The sequence below is a fragment of the Pygocentrus nattereri genome, chromosome 2 (genome assembly GCF_015220715.1).
Source record: "Pygocentrus nattereri isolate fPygNat1 chromosome 2, fPygNat1.pri, whole genome shotgun sequence".
Classification (NCBI taxonomy): domain Eukaryota; kingdom Metazoa; phylum Chordata; class Actinopteri; order Characiformes; family Serrasalmidae; genus Pygocentrus; species Pygocentrus nattereri.
In genome coordinates, this window is record NC_051212.1 from 7,230,638 (window position 1) to 7,250,170 (window position 19,533).

Genomic DNA, 19,533 nt, shown 5'->3' on the forward strand with positions numbered 1-19,533 from the left:
TATAGATATTATAGATACACCTGTCAATCACAGTTGGGTTTAGTTTGTATTAGTCTTTAAACACACAAAAGTAAAGAGGTCTTAAAGGTCTGACCTTCTTCTGAAACGACTTGATTAATCTGGCGTCTCATAACTGTGTGTTAGTGTTTTTAACAGACACCAGAGCCTCATCTGTGATGTGACTGAGCTGATGTGCTGATTGGCTCCTCCAGGAATATGTTTCACAACATATGAGACATTATGGAGTCCATAGGTTAACTGTGGCCTTTGGGCTCTTGGCGCTCACTCACTGTCCAGTTCTCTTTCTTTCCCTCCTTTTTCTTCGCTTTGATCTCCTTTCAAAGCCCCCCTGCCCCTCCATTCTGTATCGGTCCGACTAATTAAATCACACAGAGTCACCAGAGTCCTTCAGTTCTATGTTTGGTCCCACATTATTGAGATGATCTACAGATACATCATCAACAAACGTTCTGGAGATACTCAGTAGATTATTAACATCATTCTGGTTAGTGTTTAGAGTAGATTAGGATTTGGGTTTGTAGTAAATAGGATTGCAGAACATAATGTCCACCAGGGGAACCCTACCTCTTTAGTAACCCACTCAGGGAGTTTACTTAGTGTTCTAAAAAGGGGCTCGGGGCTCAGTGGTGCTGTACATGTAATGATGAATGCGAGGTTCCAGTAAACGTCAACAATTACTTCACTCCTGTGTCCGCGTCCGTCCTTATACTAACAAGGATATTACATTTGGCGACGAGGAAATCGGTGAACTCGGAATACGCTGTTAGTGATGACAACCGCAACTTGAGAGTTTACAGCGAATGTCGGATCGTGAGGAACCAGAAGCAGCTCGAGTAGCTACAGAAGCTAGCAGTATCGAGGCTAACAACGCGGGAGCTGCTAGTCCACCGGTTAACGGCGCGGGAATGGCTACAGGAATGGTAGGAAACCTAACTGCTTTCGACAGGCAGACTCAGAGTTGGGAGGAATATTGCGAGGTGTTGGGACACTTCTTTGAGGCAAGTGGGATCGCTGACGCAGGGAGAAAGCGGGCGACACTATAAAGCTCAGTGGGTAGCAAGACGTACAGCTTGATGAGGAACTTGCTAAGCCCGGAAAAGCCAGGTGATAAAACATTCGAGGAGTTGACCGCATTACTCCACTCACATTTCAACCCGAAGCCCAGTGAAATAGTCCAGAGATTCCAATTCAATTTGAGGACAAGAGCGGCTAATGAGTGTTGGAGTATGTGGCTGTGTTAAGGGAGCTGGCGAAACATTGGAACTTTGGTGACAAGCTGAAGGAAATGCTAAGGGACAGGCTCGTGTGTGGCATTGGGGAGGATCGTATGCAAAGGAGAATGTTAGCGGAGTCGGGGCTGACGTTTTTCTATGCACAACATCAAAAGCTCAAAAATGACAAAAGTTGACCCCATTACCACACAGTTAGACTTAAATGGACACTGTGTTGAATTCGAAGTGGATACAGGCTGTAGTGTTACCATCCTGACGAAGGCCGATTATGGCAAGTTGTGGGCTGCTGGAAAGGCACAGGAACTGCAAAACTGCTCGACTACCCTGAAAACATACACAGGTGAAAAAGTCACAACCCTAGGGACAGCCAATGTAACCATGACATACCAAAACAAAGCCAAGGACTTACCGGCACCGGACCAAACCTGATAGGCCGTGCATGGCTCAGGGAGTTAGACATGAACTGTGTATATGTCAATAAGATAGACTAGCCCCAACTAACTTTGCAGAATGTGCTTAAGCAGAACGAAGAGGTGTTCAAGGAGGAGCTCGGGACCTGAACAGGCCCACCAGCCAAAATCTACATCAACGAGGATGTGGCGCCAAAGTTCTACAAGCCCAGGCCCGTCCCCTACGCCATGCGAAAGAAACAAGTGTGCATTCCTGGAGAGGGAAGCAGAGTTCCTGGGGCACACCGTGGACGCCTCGGGGCTACACCCTCTGCCGAGCAAGGTAAAGGCCATACAGCAAGCACCCGCACCAAACAACATCACAGAGCTGAGAGCTTACTTAGGCCTACTCAACTACTACAACAGGTTCTTGCCAAACCTGTCAACACTGTTAGCTCCCTTGCACAAGCTGCTACGTAAAGAGACCAAGTGGCACTGGCATGAGGAGCAGGAGAGAGCATTTGAGAAGTCTAAGAGATTCATGCTGTCGTCGGAAGTGTTAGTACATTATGACAGCCAGAAGGACTTGGTCCTGTCCTGTGACGCATCGCCTTATGGGGTAGGGGCGGTGTTGTCACATCGCATGCCAGACGGGCAGGAGTGACCAATCGGCTTCATGTCAAGAACACTCACAGCGGCGGAAACAAACTACAAGTCCATGATGAAGAAAGCAGGTGAGGGCACCATCCACACCAAGGTGTCGCGAGTGCTGTTTAGTTTCCGCATAACACTGCAGTCCACCACAGGGCGGTCACCTGCTGAAATGTTGCAAGGCAGACGATTACGATCCACATTAGATATAGGAAGAGGAAGAGAGGAGGAGACAGGAAGAGGAAGAGAACAGGAAGACGCTATGCTGTAGTAACCCAGACCTCAACGCGAACCTCGGCAATATTGAGCAAGGCAGCAAGTCAGTAATCTATAAACTACATGGATTAGATTTCTTGGCCAACACAGTTATAAAACAACTTTAAAAGCTATAAAATTTATATTAATAAGCTACTCACTACCGGAAGTACACTGGAGGACGGTGAAGAAGATCTGGACAGTCTGCAAGCTTACATCGACGAGTGTTTCGACCGAGTCGTAATGGGAAAACCAACCAACACTCCGTCCAGCAGCAAAGGAGCTCCATCCACCAAGAGGAGTCGCCCAGAAGATTCACCAGGGGCTTCTTCTCAGTCCAGCGAAATGGCGGACATTTTGGAGTCCATTGATAAGAAGCTGTCCAGTTTCGACGCTCGCCTCTCCATTTTGGAAATTCTTCACAAGGAGTTTCAGGCTCTCCGGGAGTCGGTAGAGTTCAGCCAACAGCAGGTGGAAGCACTGGCTGTGGAGAACGCCGCTCTCAGAGAGTCGGTGAATTCCCTCACCAAGGGAATGACCCGGCTCTCGGAGGAGAATAAAAAAATCAGGGAAACCGTCACCGAGCTCCAGGCCCGCAGCATGAGGGACAACCTCGTGTTTTCGGGTCTACCGGAGAAATCGGAAGAAAACCCGGAAACGACAGTGAAAGAGTTCTTGCAATCCTACCTGAAGCTCCCGGAGGACACCGTAAAAACCATCAACTTCGATCGTGTTCACCGTATAGGAGCTAAGCGACCCGGGGCACACAGACCCAGACCAATCGTTGCCAAATTCGAACGTTTCAAGCAGAAAGAGCTGGTGAAGAGCTGCGGACGGGAGCTGAGAGGAACGGATTTCAGCGTCAACGATCAGTTTCCTAAAGAGATCCTGGAGCGACGCAAAATCCTGTTCCCTCTCCGGAAAAAACATATTCAAGAAGGTTCACGAGCTATCATTGCGGTGGACAAACTCTATATAAACGGACAGCTCTATCGCGACCAGGAAACCACGCCATGGCTATACTGATCAGGTGACCTGTGTACACAAACGCCTTTTTTCTCTATCTTCTTTGTTTTTTTTTGTTTTTTTTACATGTCTGTATATAACAATTAATGCCGGTTCAGACAGCATAGTGGACTTTGTTATGTTAAGTAATTATTATTATTTTTATTTTATTTTTATTATTATTATTAATTTTTTTTTCTTTTTTTTTGCTATATTTGTCACTTTGGAACACCCTTTCCTTTTCTTTCTGCATCCAACATGTTTGCTACACAACACACACAACATGCAGTGTGCACTCACATACACATCCACACACACACACACATCTTCAGTGAGCACGCAACACTTTCTCGATTAATTTCAATATGAGCAAACTGAGGTTTGTTTCATGGAATGTGCGTGGAGTTGGTTCAAGGGAGAAGAAGGTGAAAATTATTAATCGGTTAAACGACTTACAGGCTGACATTGTGTTCCTACAGGAGACACATGTGTCCAGAACATCTGCACACACACTCTCCTCTTCACAGTTTCCTCATATGTACTCAGCCTGTTACAACTCTAAACAAAGAGGTGTAGCTATATTAATTAACAAAAGGATAAACTTCTCTATTAGAAACACGATGTCAGACCCCGAAGGCAGATTTATAATACTTAATCTATCTATTCAGAATATAGATTTATGTATTGCCAGTATATATGGACCAAATGTTGATGATCCCTCCTTCTTTCATACCTTCTTCACCTCACTTGCTGATCACTCTGACACCACACATGTAATAGGAGGGGACTTCAACCTGGTACTTAATGCAGAGATTGACAGGCTCAGTACAGCAGTGAGTCAAAGAAACTGGCAGTCTGCAGACATTCTTAAACAATACATGAAGGATTTTGGTCTTTGCGATGCTTGGCGCTCACATCACCCCACTCTGAGAGATTATAGTTTTTTCTCACAAGTACATCACTCCCACTCCCGCCTGGATTACTTTTTAGTCAGTAGCTCCATGATGACGGAAATCACAGACACTCAGATACATCCTATCACTATTTGTGATCACGCACCTGTATCTATGTCTCTGACACAGAAACGAGTTACACCACCAACTAGGAACTGGAGATTTAATACATCATTACTTAAAGAACAAGATTTCATTAATTATTTTAAACGAGAGTGGGCTATATACTTAGAACAAAATAATCTGCCGGAAATATCGCCATGTGTTCTATGGGAAGCAGGAAAGGCAGTAATGCGGGGTAAAATAATTTCTTACTGCGCACATAAGAAAAATAAAGAAAAAACACGTATATTAGAATTGGAACAGAAAAAATTAAATTTTTAGAAAATGCCTATGCTGCATCACCACAAGAAAATATAATTAACAGCCTGAGGAAACTTAAATTGGAATTAAATGAAATACTTGATAAGAAGACACAGTTTATGTTGCAGAGGTTGCGTCTGGAAAACTTTGAACATGGAAATAAATCTGGAAAATTCCTGGCCAATCAATTAAAACTGAATAAAGAAAAAACAGCTATTCACTCTATTAAAGACTCGGTCGGTAATATTACTCATGACCCACAACAAATAAATAACTCCTTTAAAGACTTTTATGAAGCCTTATACTCATCACAGATTCATCCATCTGATGCTGAAATTGAAGAATTTCTTAATGACATAAATCTTCCTAAATTAAATGAGGATCAGATTACAACTCTTGATTCACCGTTTTCATCATCTGAATTCTATAAGGCAATACAGCACCTTCCAAAGTGGGTGTGATACAGTGCAATAAGAAAACCAAGAACTTAATGCATCACATCACAAAACAGACCCCTAAAGACCCTCGTAGCTGCGTGTGAAGTTCAGTCTAAAATGAGACCTTTGAATGATGCAGTGAGGTTCAGTCAGGTTTCAGTGTCTGACAGTGGAACATCACACTGTACAAAACAGTTCAACCTAAACAAGCTGGTGAGGTAAATTAACTAGTTTTATTCAGCGTAAATTAGACTCGTTAAGTGGGTCATTATTTCAGTGAGTTTGTTTATTTGAGTATAAAACTATGTTTGAGCAAACATTTTTATTGGCCAAGAAACACTTTCAGACTTCTTCAGCAGCGTCACGTTAGACTGCCGTAATAATAATCCATGAAACACAGAAATGAAAAACACATAAAATAACACTTTCTGTAGATTATGAATAAAGTGTCTGGTGAATTTAGATCAAGTACATGCAAAAATATAAAAAGAAGAAAATATTGCAGATATAGGGAACATATTCAGTGAATTCTGCAGATGAACAATACTGACTGTTTCAGTGAACAGAACGAACAGTACATACAGAACAACTACAGTGAATTTACATAGAAATAACTCATCACTGTGAGTAACAGGTGCAGCATCTGTGGCTCAGCAAGGCTGATATTTGTGAGGAAATCTGATTAAAATAAAGAGTTGAACTCAAACACCTTCTACTAAATCAGTCCAGTTTAAACAGAAACCATCAGGTTTTCTCAAACACAGTCGGATTAAACCATGAATCCTCCAGCTTTCTTCATCTGAGCTGCGTGAACTTTGGTGGAAACCTGGAGAAACGTAGGAACATCATGATCATCACAAAGTCTAATAGACACAAACGTGATATTGATAAAGAAATCGATGTGATTAGAGACAGAAAGACAGAGCAGGTCTGAGGAAGAAGAGCTCAGACCTCAGGTTGTGAAGATGATGAAACGAATGGAAAAGAGCACAGATTCAGTCTCATGTTCTCTCTGTTATAACACATTTATTAACACATCAGTTCAGGATGAAGTCCGTCAGAAGGTCAATCAAGTGTTGAGACAGAGTCTCACAGGACTGGACATGGTCAGCACGGTGGAACAGAAGACTCACCTCTAAAATCAGTGAGTAGATCCAGTGTGGAGCTCCTCCTTATTTCACTGCTCTCTCTCTCTCTCCTCACATCACAGTCATCAGGTTCTTTCTCTCCGTCTGAGGAGGAACAACATCAGATCAGCTCAGACGTTTCTGTAAGATGTAATCTGGAGCTGTAGAGCCACACGGACACAGGATCATCTGAACGTGTTTCTCAGATATTTCTTTATAGATCGTCTAGAAAAGTAAAGCAAGTCCACCAGAAAAGTGGAAAGTATTGAGAAAATACAGAGAATTGAACATCACAGCCTGTCAGCCCAGCATGATTCACCTCATACCTTATTAATAAATAAAGTGTTTATTCTATCTGAACGAAGAATTCCCTCTACAGACCCTCACAAACACTGAAACCCATGGACACCCAGCAGACTGTAGATGGAGCAGCAGCAGGAAAATCTACAGACATCTGACAGTTATAAAACCAAAATGACGGAGCAAATTAATGAGAAGCTCTCACATCAGAACCGATATGATGTGTTTAATCAGCATCTCAGGCCTCTGTAGAGAATCTTTCCCTCTAACTCCTCCAGAAACGTCCAGTACTGAGGGGGATTCATTTCTCAGTCACAGTTTATTACAGGACTCAATTCAGCATCTTCATCAGAGCTGCTGGACTTCTGGGACACAGGAAACACAAACCAGCCTCAGAAATTCATCCCATTATAGGACTGAGCCACATTTAAAAACTATTCGCATGATATTATCACCCCCCCCCCCAAAACCCCACCTTCATACTGTTCTCACTGTACTCTGAACATTAACTGTTCAATCTTTAACAGAACCACATCCTAGATGATGTGACACTGAGGAGCTCAACATCTCTACAAACTGCTGTTTATAATAAACGGCACTGAAAACAGTCACTCAGGAGCCGCTTCTGCAGATTGAACATGCCCCCTGCTGGACCGCGGAGGCTAGTTCTGTTTTTTTGCCCTCAGGCGCGCCCCCAGGGGCAGGTCACCCCCCCAGGTATCCCCCCCTGTTTCAGAGGTTCCTCAATGCCATTGGTTCGTGCTCAGGAAGCGAAGTCTGGATCTGATTGGATCTAAGCCGGTTCTGAGGCGCGGAGTCGACAGAGGAAGAAAAGCTGAAAGAAAAAGTGTTTCATTTCCATTTAAACAGCAACTTAGACTGCAGATAAAGAGAGACTTTATAATCGCACCTGCTGATGGAGGAAAACTGGGGACAGTCTCAGCAGAGGAGAGGAAGAACGAGGGAGGAGAGAAAGAAGATGGATGAACGGACTTTAACAGAGTCTAATGAAGGAGTGAGAGAAGATCTGAGAGTCCACAGAGAGCCTCGAAGCTCGAAGGGCTCATGGTTCAGTTCGAGATTCCACCATTGCCATCAAGTCAGTAGGGGCTGGTCCATCTTTGGCTCTGTAGGCCAGCATTAGGGTCTTAAATCAGATCTGTGCAGCTACAGGAATCCGGTGAAGGGAGCAGCAGTGGGGTGACGAGGCTGAACTTGGGGAGACTGAAGACGAGTCGTGCTGCTGCTTTCTGGATGAGATGCAGAATTTGTGTAATGCTGCACTAATTCAGTTTAATATTTCGTGGCTCCAACACATCAGCTAATTATCAAACCACTGAAAGAAAGAAATAATTCATGTAACTCATCACAGAAACCAATGAATATATCGAGACTGTGGCTCCTCTTTATTTCACTGCTCTCTTCCTCTTTCCTCACATCACACTCCTCACTCTGTTTCCCACTGACTGAGGAGGAAACAGTGAAACCTTTAATCATATATTTCATTATTAATGATCCACATTCAACAGGTCCAGTTCATTACTTCCACTGTTTCATATAAAAGCTGACGAGACTTTCAAATTTGCTGTTTTAACACATTTTCTGAGCCTTTTATTTTTTAAAGACTTTTATTGTGAAATGAACAGTGATGTAGTGTGTCAGGTGACTGTTTCATGGCTGTACGTGTCTGCTGTGTTTAGTGTCTCTGTAAAACCCACCTGTACAGCTCTCTGGGGGGTTTCTCAGACTCAGTAATGTCTGGATATCTCTCTTCACCTCTTCACCAGTTAAAGGCTCTGTTCTTCTTTCTCTCCTCTTACATCTTCTGTTTCTGTTCTTCTGGTAATCCATTTTCCCACCAGCAGCTGTTCTTCTCCAGCTCCTCTCTCCAGTGTTCTTCAGAAACTCTCAGTCTGCTGCTGTAGGACTTCTGCAGGGGGGAAATCTGGGGTCAGTGCTGTCCATCATTAGTCCAATGTGTCAGTCAACACACCTTACCACCCAACATGCTTCTCAACAGCCAATCAGGGATATAAGCTGGTTCTTTTTTTGGCCAAGCCACAAATCAGTCACAGCAGAAAGATTCCCACATTGTCTAAATGCCCGCCCACTGGACTGTCCACCAAGTCAGGAACACAGGCTGGTGGATGAGGTTCAGTTTATTCTGCAGTGATTACAACAACACCAACTACTACAACTACAACAACAACACCACCACCACCAACAGGCTTCATTCATACTGTGGTCAGTGTATCTGATCCCAGCTGGACTCACTGTTAACAGTGTCACTTCATGCTCCTTATTAATTACAGTCAAACTCACTGCAGTCTGTCTCACATTTACAGTGTGAATATGAAATATTAGCTGAGTTTCACCTCAATTATAACAGAGTGAACACACAGAAAGCAGAGAAACACCATCTGGTGGGCACCATTAAAACTACAGCCTTGTAACTCCGAGCATATCACTGCTGTCGGAAAAAAACCTCGTATCTCCACTTTTGTCACTTCTCGGTTTATGAAATAATTTGAACAGGCATGTTGGCCTTTATATTGTCTGTGAAGTTCATGAAGGATGGAGCAAAATAAACGGCCAAACTTGGCTTGGAGAACATTCCGGTTCCATTGACTTGCATTGAAAGTAATGCAGGTTTTTCCCTTCTACTGTAAAGTTTCCACTTTAGAAACAGGAGGAGCGATAAATAGACAGAAATACAGTAAAGAAATGATGAGTGATCGTCTACAGTGTCTGATTTTTATACAGAATATACGGCCTACAGATTAAAGAGATTCATCATCATCCGCACTACAGCGCAGTTACACTGAGAGGACCAGACGTACCTGTGGGTCTCCACCACTGGACGCAGCGGAGCGACTGCAGGGGTGGTCGTAGTGGACGAGGGGGGAGAAAAGGGCAGCCAGGACACCAAAACGGGCAGATCCACCGAGAATATTCACAGATGCGAACAAACAAAAGAACAGAGGAAAACAAACGAGGCGATTTAACTGAAAACCAGATGCAGCAGGACCTCAACACGAGTTCAGCCGGACCTGCTTCAGCGGCGCCCCCTGCACTTCAGCTCAGCCTGAAAGCGGCTGCCCCAGCGCCGGCTATATAGTCAGCTGATTTCTCCACAAGCCCGCCTACCTCTCTTTCTGTTTTTTATAGACAGCCTTCGCCAAGTGTTTCTATTGAGGAGAGGAAACCTCGCCCTTTTTTGCACAGCAACTTCCTGTACAAACTACCAAACTATTCCGGGAATACAGGGGTAGACCCCCACCCCCCCCCCTCCTCCCCCCGGGGCGCAGCTGAGGGCAAAAAAAAAACAGAACTAGCCTCCCCTTTCCATGCAGGGGGCGCGTTCAAAAGCGGCTCCTGAGTGACTGTTTTCAGTGCCGTTTATTATAAACAGCAGTTTGTAGAGATGTTGAGCTCCTCAGTGCCACATCATCTAGGATGTGGTTCTGTTAAAGATTGAACAGTTAATGTTCAGAGTACAGTGAGAACAGTATGAAGGTGGGGCTTTGGGGGGGGGGGGGGGGGGTGATAATATCATGCCAATAGTTTTTAGATGTGGCTCAGTCCTATAATGGGATGAATTTCTGAGGCTGGTTTGTGTTTCCTGTGTCCCAGAAGTCCAGCAGCTCTGATGAAGATGCTGAAGTGAGTCCTGTAATAAACTGTGACTGAGAGATGAATCCCCCTCAGTACTGGACGTTTCTGGAGGAGTTAGAGGGAAAGATTCTCTACAGAGGCCTGAGATGCTGATTAAACACATCATATCGGTTCTGATTTGAGAGCTTCTCATTAATTTGCTCCATCATTTTGGTTTTATAACTGTCAGAGGGTTTAGTCTGTAGATTTTTCTGCTGCTGCTCCATCTACAGTCTGCTGGGTGTCCATGGGTTTCAGTGTTTGTGAGGCTCTGTAGAGGGAATTCTTCGTTCAGATAGAATAAACACTTTATTTATTAATAAGGTATGAGGTGAATCATGCTGGGCTGACAGGCTGTGATGTTCAATTCTCTGTATTTTCTCAATACTTTCCACTTTTCTGGTGGACTTGCTTTACTTCTGTAGACGATCTATATCACAGATCACAGATGCTGCACCTGTTACTCACAGTGATGAGTTATTTCTACTAAAATACACTAGTTACGGTTTTCTGTCTGTACTGTTCAGTCTGTTCACATTCACAAGGTTCATATTTCCATCCTCTTAATTTTCTACAGTCCTGCTCTGTTTATACTGTTTGTTGATTTTTGTGTTTTATTGCACTTTTAGTTAAAATTTGACCTGCTAAATATTCAGTTTGTTTACTGCTTTTCTCTTCTTTATGCTGCTATTTTCATGTATATATTTATAGTTGTGTCTGATTAATGTGAGTAATAATATCTAATATTAGCAGTGATAAATAAATAAGTGATAAAAAAACAAATTCTGAGTGCAGTTTCTCTGTTTGTCCTGCACTTGTGAAGGAGCGTGAAAACACACACTGCTCTGCTGCTGTTGAATCTGAAAGCCTTTATTTCTCAAACTGATGTCCTGCTGGCCAACAGGGTGAACACGTTTCTGCTGTTTATCTCAGAACTTCTGCAGAACTGCAGTTGAAGGAAAACGCTCATACAGTATTTTAATCACAAGCACATCAGTTTCTCCAGATAATCCCAGAGATGTGGTCCAAGATTTACAGGCTTTAACAGGCTTTTTACATATATCAGGATAATGTATCTCAGGATATAGATCAGGATAATGTGTATATGGATATTTACAGTATTCCACATGGAGTATTGATTATACCCCCTGCACTCCAAACACCTCCGCCTCCTGAGCAGGTAGAGTCAATAGAGTCAGCTCTGGCCTTTCCTGTAAAGTGCAGTGGTGCTGTCTGACCAGTCCAGTCTATGGTTGAGGTGAAAACCCAGGTACCTATAAGGGTCCATTCTCTCAGTGTCCCTTCCTTGGATGTTCACTGGTGGATGGATGGATGGAGGCGACTGTGCCTCCAAAAATCCACCATCACTGTTTGGTCTTCCCGGCGTTGATCAGGAGCTGGTTCCTCATAGCAGTCCACACAGTCCTGTATCAGTCCTCTGTTCTCGCTGTCGTCCTCATCTGCAATGACAACTTCTTTAGATGAATGATGGTTAAATGAATGCAATTTACATGTACAGCATTTAGCAGACGCTCTTATCCAGAGCATCAATCTAGAGAAAGTATCTTTGCTACTTACCAATAGCTTACAGAGAAAGACCAATAGCTTAGAGAGAAAGACCAGTAGGTTAGAGGGAAAGACCAGTAGGTTAGAGAGAAAGAAGGTCCAGAGCTCAGAAACAAAAGGTCACTGTTGATACTGAGAGAAAGGGAACAGCGTTGAACACAGAGCAGTGCAATAAAATAAAATATGATATATAAGTGCAGCAGGATATAATGAATACGGATATACTGAAGACGAGGCGTGCTGCTGCTTTCTGGATGAGATGCAGAATTTGTGTAATGCTGCACTAATTCAGTTTAATATTTCGTGGCTCCAACACATCAGCTAATTATCAAACCACTGAAAGAAAGAAATAATTCATGTAACTCACCACAGAAATTAGTGAGTCTATCAAGACTGTGGCTCCTCTTTATTTCACTGCTCTCTTCCTCTTTCCTCACATCACACTCCTCACTCTCTTTCCCACTGACTGAGGAGGAAACAGTGAAACCTTTAATCATATATTTCATTATTAATGATCCACATTCAACAGGTCCAGTTCATTACTTCCACTGTTTCATATAAAAGCTGACGAGACTTTCAAATTTGCTGTTTTAACACATTTTCTGAGCCTTTTATTTTTTAAAGACTTTTATTGTGAAATGAACAGTGATGTAGTGTGTCAGGTGACTGTTTCATGGCTGTACGTGTCTGCTGTGTTTAGTGTCTCTGTAAAACCCACCTGTACAGCACTCTGGGGGGGTTCTCAGTCTCAGTAATGTCTGGATATCTCTCTTCACCTCTTCACCAGTTAAAGGCTCTGTTCTTCTTTCTCTCCTCTTACATCTTCTGTTTCTGTTCTTCTGGTAATCCATTTTCCCACCAGCAGCTGTTCTTCTCCAGCTCCTCTCTCCAGTGTTCTTCAGAAACTCTCAGTCTGCTGCTGTAGGACTTCTGCAGGGGGGAAATCTGGGGTCAGTGCTGTCCATCATTAGTCCAATCTGTCAGTCAACACACCTTACCAGCCAACGTGCTTCTCACCAGCCAATCAGGGATATAGGCTGGTTCTTTTTTTGGCCAAGCCACAAATCAGTCACAGCAGAAAGATTCACACATTGTCTAAATGCCCGCCCACTGGACTGTCCACCAAGTCAGGAACACAGGCTGGTGGATGAGGTTCAGTTTATTCTGCAGTGATTACAACAACACCAACTACTACAACTACAACAACAACACCACCACCACCAACAGGCTTCATTCATACTGTGGTCAGTGTATCTGATCCCAGCTGGACTCACTGTTAACAGTGTCACTTCATGAAAAGCCCGGCCTTTATACTAGAGCTAATGAGAGGTCACATGGGTAACAGATCAGCAGTCTGGAGAGACAGATCTGTGAAAGGAGCATGGTGGAGGGTCAGGGGCCATGTGAGCTCCTAGAGGATTCTGGGTGATGGAGTCCAGGGAAACCCCTGGTCCATCAGTGTGCGTGACACTTGTTAACATGGAAAAATACAAATGATGTAAACCAGTAAACTGATAAACAAAACATTTCCAGATTAACTTTCCCAACAAGTGGTGTAATTCCACTTCTACTGAGGGGCTCAAACTGCCCACCTAGCCAGGAACACAGGCTGGTGGATGAGGTTCAGTTTATTCTGCAGTGGTGATGATGATGATGATGATGATGATGATGATGATGATGATGACTATTACTATTACTACAAGAACAACAACAGGCTTCATTCATACTGTGGTCAGTGTATCTGATCCCAGCTGGACTCACTGTTAACAGTGTCACTTCATGCTCCTTATTAATTACAGTCAAACTCACTGCAGTCTGTCTCCAATTTACAGTGTGAATATGAAATATTAGCTGAGTTTCACCTCAAATATAACAGAGTGAACACACAGAAATCAGAGAAACACCATTTGGTGGGCACCATTAAAACTACAGCCTTGTAACTCCGAGCATATCACTGCTGTCAGAACAAAACCTCGTATCTCCACTTTTGTCACTTCTCGGTTTATGAAATAATTTGAACAGGCATGTTGGCCTTTATATTGTCTGTGAAGTTCATGAAGGATGGAGCAAAATAAACGGCCAAAATTGACTTGGAAAACATTCCGGTTCCATTGACTTGGATTGAAAGTAATGCAGGTTTTTCCCTTCTACTGTAAAGTTTCCATGTTAGAAACAGGAGGAGCGATAAATAGACAGAAATACAGTAAAGAAATGATGAGTGATCGTCTACAGTGTCTGATTTTTATATAGAATATACGGCCTACAGATTAAAGAGATTCATCATCATCCGCACTACAGCGCTGTTACACTGAGAGGACCAGACGTACCTGTGGGTCTCCACCACTGGACGCAGCGGAGCGACTGCAGGGGTGGTCGTAGTGGACGAGGGGGGAGAAAAGGGCAGCCAGGACACCAAAACGGGCAGATCTACCGAGAATATTCACAGATACGAACAAACAAAAGAACAGAGGAAAACAAACGAGGCGATTTAACTGAAAACCAGATGCAGCAGGACCTCAACACGAGTTCAGCCGGACCTGCTTCAGCGGCGCCCCCTGCACTTCAGCTCAGTCCGAGTCGGCTGACCCAGCGCCGCCTTTTAGACAGTCGCGCATTCTGATTGGAAGGCTCGAGTCTTTGGGCCAGTCGCTTCAGTATCACTGCAGTTGTATGTAAATCTGGATTAATCCCTGCCGCTGTGTTTAGCGCTTCCAGAAGTGACTCACCCTCTGCAACAGCGCACTGAGTTAAAACGCGGGAGCCCATGATAACCGGAAGACAAGTTAGTTTCAGAGTTCAAGTCACATTTGGTCGATGTCCAGAATCCATTATTCTGCCTCGTGTTAGAAAACCTAGCTGAACAGGTTCAATCACACAGCACACAAGAACTCATTAGAGCAGAATCAGGATCAGGATTTATTGTCCTGGTCTGCTTACGACTAAATATAAAATATAACACAATAACAGCTGCATTCCTACCATCACACACACACACACACACACACACACACACACACACACACTCAGACACACACTCAGACACACACTCAGACACACACACACACACACACACACACACACACACACACACACACACACACTCAGACACACACACACACACACACACACACACACTCACACACACTCACACACTCACACACACACACTCAGACACACACACACACACACACACACACACACACTCACACACACACTCACACACTCACACACACACACACACTCACACACACACTCACACACACACACACACACACACACACACACACATACACACTCAGACACACACACACACACACACACACACTCACTCTCACACACACACACACACACACACACACACACACACACACACACACACACACACACACACACACTCACTCAGACACATACATAACAGTGGCGGTCTGCGATCAAATGTATTGATACCTGCATAAAATAATTGCATAAGTAAAAAGTCCCTTCCTCAAAATGACTTGAGTACAAATACAAAAGAAGCAGGTTAAAAATCTACTTAAGTATCGAGTACTGCAGTCAAACATCTAAATCAATGTTAAAATCGACTTTCAATCAACACAATGTCAGACATTCTACCTTATAAATGATTGTTATTATTTTATTAGCATTTATTTGTATTTTGATCATAATAGTACTTTAAAAGTCTAAATGTTTATGTTAAAATACCAAACAACAATAATAGTAACTAGAAAATAGCTGAATAGCTCTGGAGCTTTGGAGTAGGTGTTGCGCCACCCCTGCAATCAGCACTCAGTAGAAGTAATGTTAGGATAATGTGAGGAAAGGAAACATACAGGAAGCTTTCTTTGCTGTTTTAGTTAAACACGTTGTTCTACTTTCTAAATGAAAGTTTTGGGCGAGTGATTTTTTTCCAGAGCAGCTCTGAAACCCAGTTTTTGTTCAGGGAGTTCAGTTCAGAGTTCTGTACAGCTGCTAAAGATCAGAGCGCTTTTGGAAAACAACAGCGTATCACAGCGAAAAACCAGGGAAACAGTTGAAGGAAAGAGTGCGTACAGAAGAAATGAGCAATGAGAAACAAAAGGAAAAAAATCTAACACGTTTTCAAAAAAGCCCAAGAAAGTCGCCGCCAACAAAGAGAGACCCCGCAAGGCAAACAGAGCTGGTAAGTCCTATATTTGAGTAATGGCGCTAAGGTACGTCCGTAGTCCGTTAAAGTGGGCCAGCTGTGCGGCTCAGGGTGACGTGGGACACGAGGTCGGCCCAGTCCATCACCAGGTTATGGAGTAACTTACTGCACGACCAGCAGTGGTAACGGTAACGATGCGGCCCTCGGGGGCTCTGTAAGACTTAGAAGGCCATTCAGTGCAGCAGCGCGGCCTCTAATAAAAGTGACGGCGCAGTGGCGGTCTCTAATAAAAGTGACGGCGCAGTGGCGGTCTCTAATAAAAGTGACGGCGCAGTAGCTGTCTCTAATAAAAATGACGGCGCAGTGGCGGTCTCTAATAAAAGTGACGGCGCAGTGGCTGTCTCTAATAAAAGTGACGGCGCAGTGGCGGTCTCTAATAAAAATGACGGCGCAGTGGCTGTCTCTAATAAAAGTGACGGCGCAGTGGCTGTCTCTAATAAAAATGACGACGCAGTGGCGGTCTCTAATAAAAATGACGGCGCAGTGGCTGTCTCTAATAAAAGTGACGGCGCAGTGGCGGTCTCTAATAAAAATGACGGCGCAGTGGCTGTCTCTAATAAAAGTGACGGCGCAGTGGCGGTCTCTAATAAAAGTGACGGCGCAGTGGCTGTCTCTAATAAAAGTGACGGCGCAGTGGCGGTCTCTAATAAAAGTGACGGCGCAGTGGCGGTCTCTAATAAAAATGACGACGCAGTGGCTGTCTCTAATAAAAATGACGGCGCAGTGGCGGTTTCTAATAAAAATGACGGCGCAGTGGCGGTCTCTAATAAAAGTGACGGCGCAGTGGCTGTCTCTAATAAAAGTGACGGCGCAGTGGCGGTCTCTAATAAAAGTGACGGCGCAGTGGCGGTCTCTAATAAAAGTGACGGCGCAGTGGCGGTCTCTAATAAAAATGACGACGCAGTGGCGGTCTCTAATAAAAGTGACGGCGCAGTGGCGGTCTCTAATAAAAATGACGGCGCAGTGGCGGTCTCTAATAAAAATGACGGCGCAGTGGCGGTCTCTAATAAAAGTGACGGCGCAGTGGCTGTCTCTAATAAAAGTGACGGCGCAGTGGCGGTCTCTAATAAAAGTGACGGCGCAGTGGCGGTCTCTAATAAAAATGACGACGCAGTGGATGTCTCTAATAAAAATGACGGCGCAGTGGCGGTTTCTAATAAAAATGACGGCGCAGTGGCGGTCTCTAATAAAAGTGACGGCGCAGTGGCTGTCTCTAATAAAAGTGACGGCGCAGTGGTGGTCTCTAATAAAAGTGACGGCGCAGTGGCGGTCTCTAATAAAAATGACGGCGCAGTGGCGGTCTCTAATAAAAATGACGACGCAGTGGCGGTCTCTAATAAAAATGACGGCGCAGTGGCGGTCTCTAATAAAAATGACGGCGCAGTGGCGGTCTCTAATAAAAATGACGACGCAGTGGCGGTCTCTAACAAAAGTGACGGCGCAGTGGCGGTCTCTAATAAAAATGACGACGCAGTGGCGGTCTCTAATAAAAATGACGGCGCAGTGGCGGTCTCTAATAAAAGTGACGGCGCAGTGGCGGTTTCTAATAAAAATGACGGCGCAGTGGCGGTCTCTAATAAAAGTGACGGCGCAGTGGCTGTCTCTAATAAAAGTGACGGCGCAGTGGTGGTCTCTAATAAAAGTGACGGCGCAGTGGCGGTCTCTAATAAAAATGACGGCGCAGTGGCGGTCTCTAATAAAAATGACGACGCAGTGGCGGTCTCTAATAAAAATGACGGCGCAGTGGCGGTCTCTAATAAAAATGACGGCGCAGTGGCGGTCTCTAATAAAAATGACGACGCAGTGGCGGTCTCTAACAAAAGTGACGGCGCAGTGGCGGTCTCTAATAAAAATGACGACGCAGTGGCGGTCTCTAATAAAAATGACGGCGCAGTGGCGGTCTCTAATAAAAGTGACGGCGCAGTGGCGGTCTCTAATAAAAATGACGGCGCAGTGGCGGTCTCTAATAAAAACGACGGCGCAGTGGCGGTCTCTAATAAAAATGACGACGCAGTGGCGGTCTCTAATAAAAGTGACGGCGCAGTGGCGGTCTCTAATAAAAGTGACGGCGCAGTGGCGGTCTCTAATAAAAGTGACGGCGCAGTGGCGGTCTCTAATAAAAATGACGGCGCAGTGGCGGTCTCTAATAAAAATGACGGCGCAGTGGTGTCATGCATGCAGCCATACAGTTTCATTTCATCGCGAGCAGATACCACAGAAAAACAGAGGACAACATCTCTTCCAGCTCCTCTCTCTCTCTCTCTCTGTTTCTGAGTGAGTGGAGCGGCAGTGAGTGTGAGAGCGCGTACAGACTGGTCTGAGTGTGTTTCTCCACTCTTTTCTCTTACTTTCCCATCGCCTTTTCCTTTCTGGTTTCATTTCAGTGTGTGACAGTACAATGTGGTGTTTGGGTGGTGTAGGAGGTTAGTGGGTGTTTGAGCAGTTAATGCCGGGTAGAATTTTAAAAATTCATGCCATTTTTGAACATTGCGCCTTTGTCTTTCTGTGTGTGTGTGTGTATGCACCCGCAGTGGGGGGTGGACAGGATGCTGTTTTTAGATGTTCTGTGTAAAATGCTGGGTGGCTGCAGCAGTGATGATTATTTAGTTTTAGCTGGTGATTTTAACTGCACAGAGTCCAGTGCAGATAGGAATCACTCAGAACCGCACGCTGCTTCGCGTAGACGGCTGGTCCAGCTAATCAACACACATGAGCTCTGTGATATTTGGAGGTTTCTAAATGACCAACAAAAACAGTACCTGGGCACATACAAGCGAGAACCGTATCTCTCTAGCAAGACTCCACAGATTTTACTGTTTTAAGCATCATCTTAGTGTTTTTAGACATTGCCAAATCTCACCGGTTGCCTTGTCTGACCACACTTTAGTCCACTGTACAATGGGTGTGAGGCATATAAAGCCAAGGAGTTCGTATTGGCTATTTAACACATCCTTGGTGGATGATGCACATTTTAGAGACACTTTAATTTCTTTTGGCGTGGATTTCAAGCAACTAAGCCTACTTTTCAGTCTTTACAGCAATGGTGGGATTAAAGAGATTCATCATCATCCGCACTACAGCGCTGTTACACTGAGAGGACCAGACGTACCTGTTGCTCTCCACCACTGGACGCAGCGGAGCGACTGCAGGGGTGGTCGTAGTGGACGAGGGGGGAGAAAAGGGCAGCCAGGACACCAAAACGGGCAGATCCACCGAGAATATTCACAGATACGAACAAACAAAAGAACAGAGGAAAACAAACGAGGCGATTTAACTGAAAACCAGATGCAACAGGACCTCAACACGAGTTCAGCCGGACCTGCTCCAGCGGCGCCCCCTGCACTTCAGCTCAGTCTGAAAACGGCTGATCCAGCGCCGCTTTTATAGACAGTCGCGC

General features: G+C 44.5%; 2 long non-coding RNA genes across 2 annotated transcripts; both read right to left on the reverse strand.

Annotated features, from left to right (window-relative positions):
* Window positions 1–5,571: 5,571 nt before the first annotated feature.
* On the reverse strand, window positions 5,572–9,831 carry LOC119265162. Its single transcript, XR_005131448.1, has 4 exons — window positions 9,574–9,831; window positions 8,452–8,663; window positions 6,440–6,538; window positions 5,572–6,132 (listed from the first exon to the last, which is right to left on the reverse strand). It is a non-coding gene; the product is annotated as an uncharacterized LOC119265162 (long non-coding RNA).
* A 1,410-nt stretch (window positions 9,832–11,241) lies between these two features.
* Window positions 11,242–14,705, reverse strand: LOC108415963. Its single transcript, XR_001857103.2, has 4 exons — window positions 14,281–14,705; window positions 12,672–12,883; window positions 12,321–12,419; window positions 11,242–11,847 (listed from the first exon to the last, which is right to left on the reverse strand). It is a non-coding gene; the product is annotated as an uncharacterized LOC108415963 (long non-coding RNA).
* Between the last annotated feature and the right edge of the window lie 4,828 nt (window positions 14,706–19,533).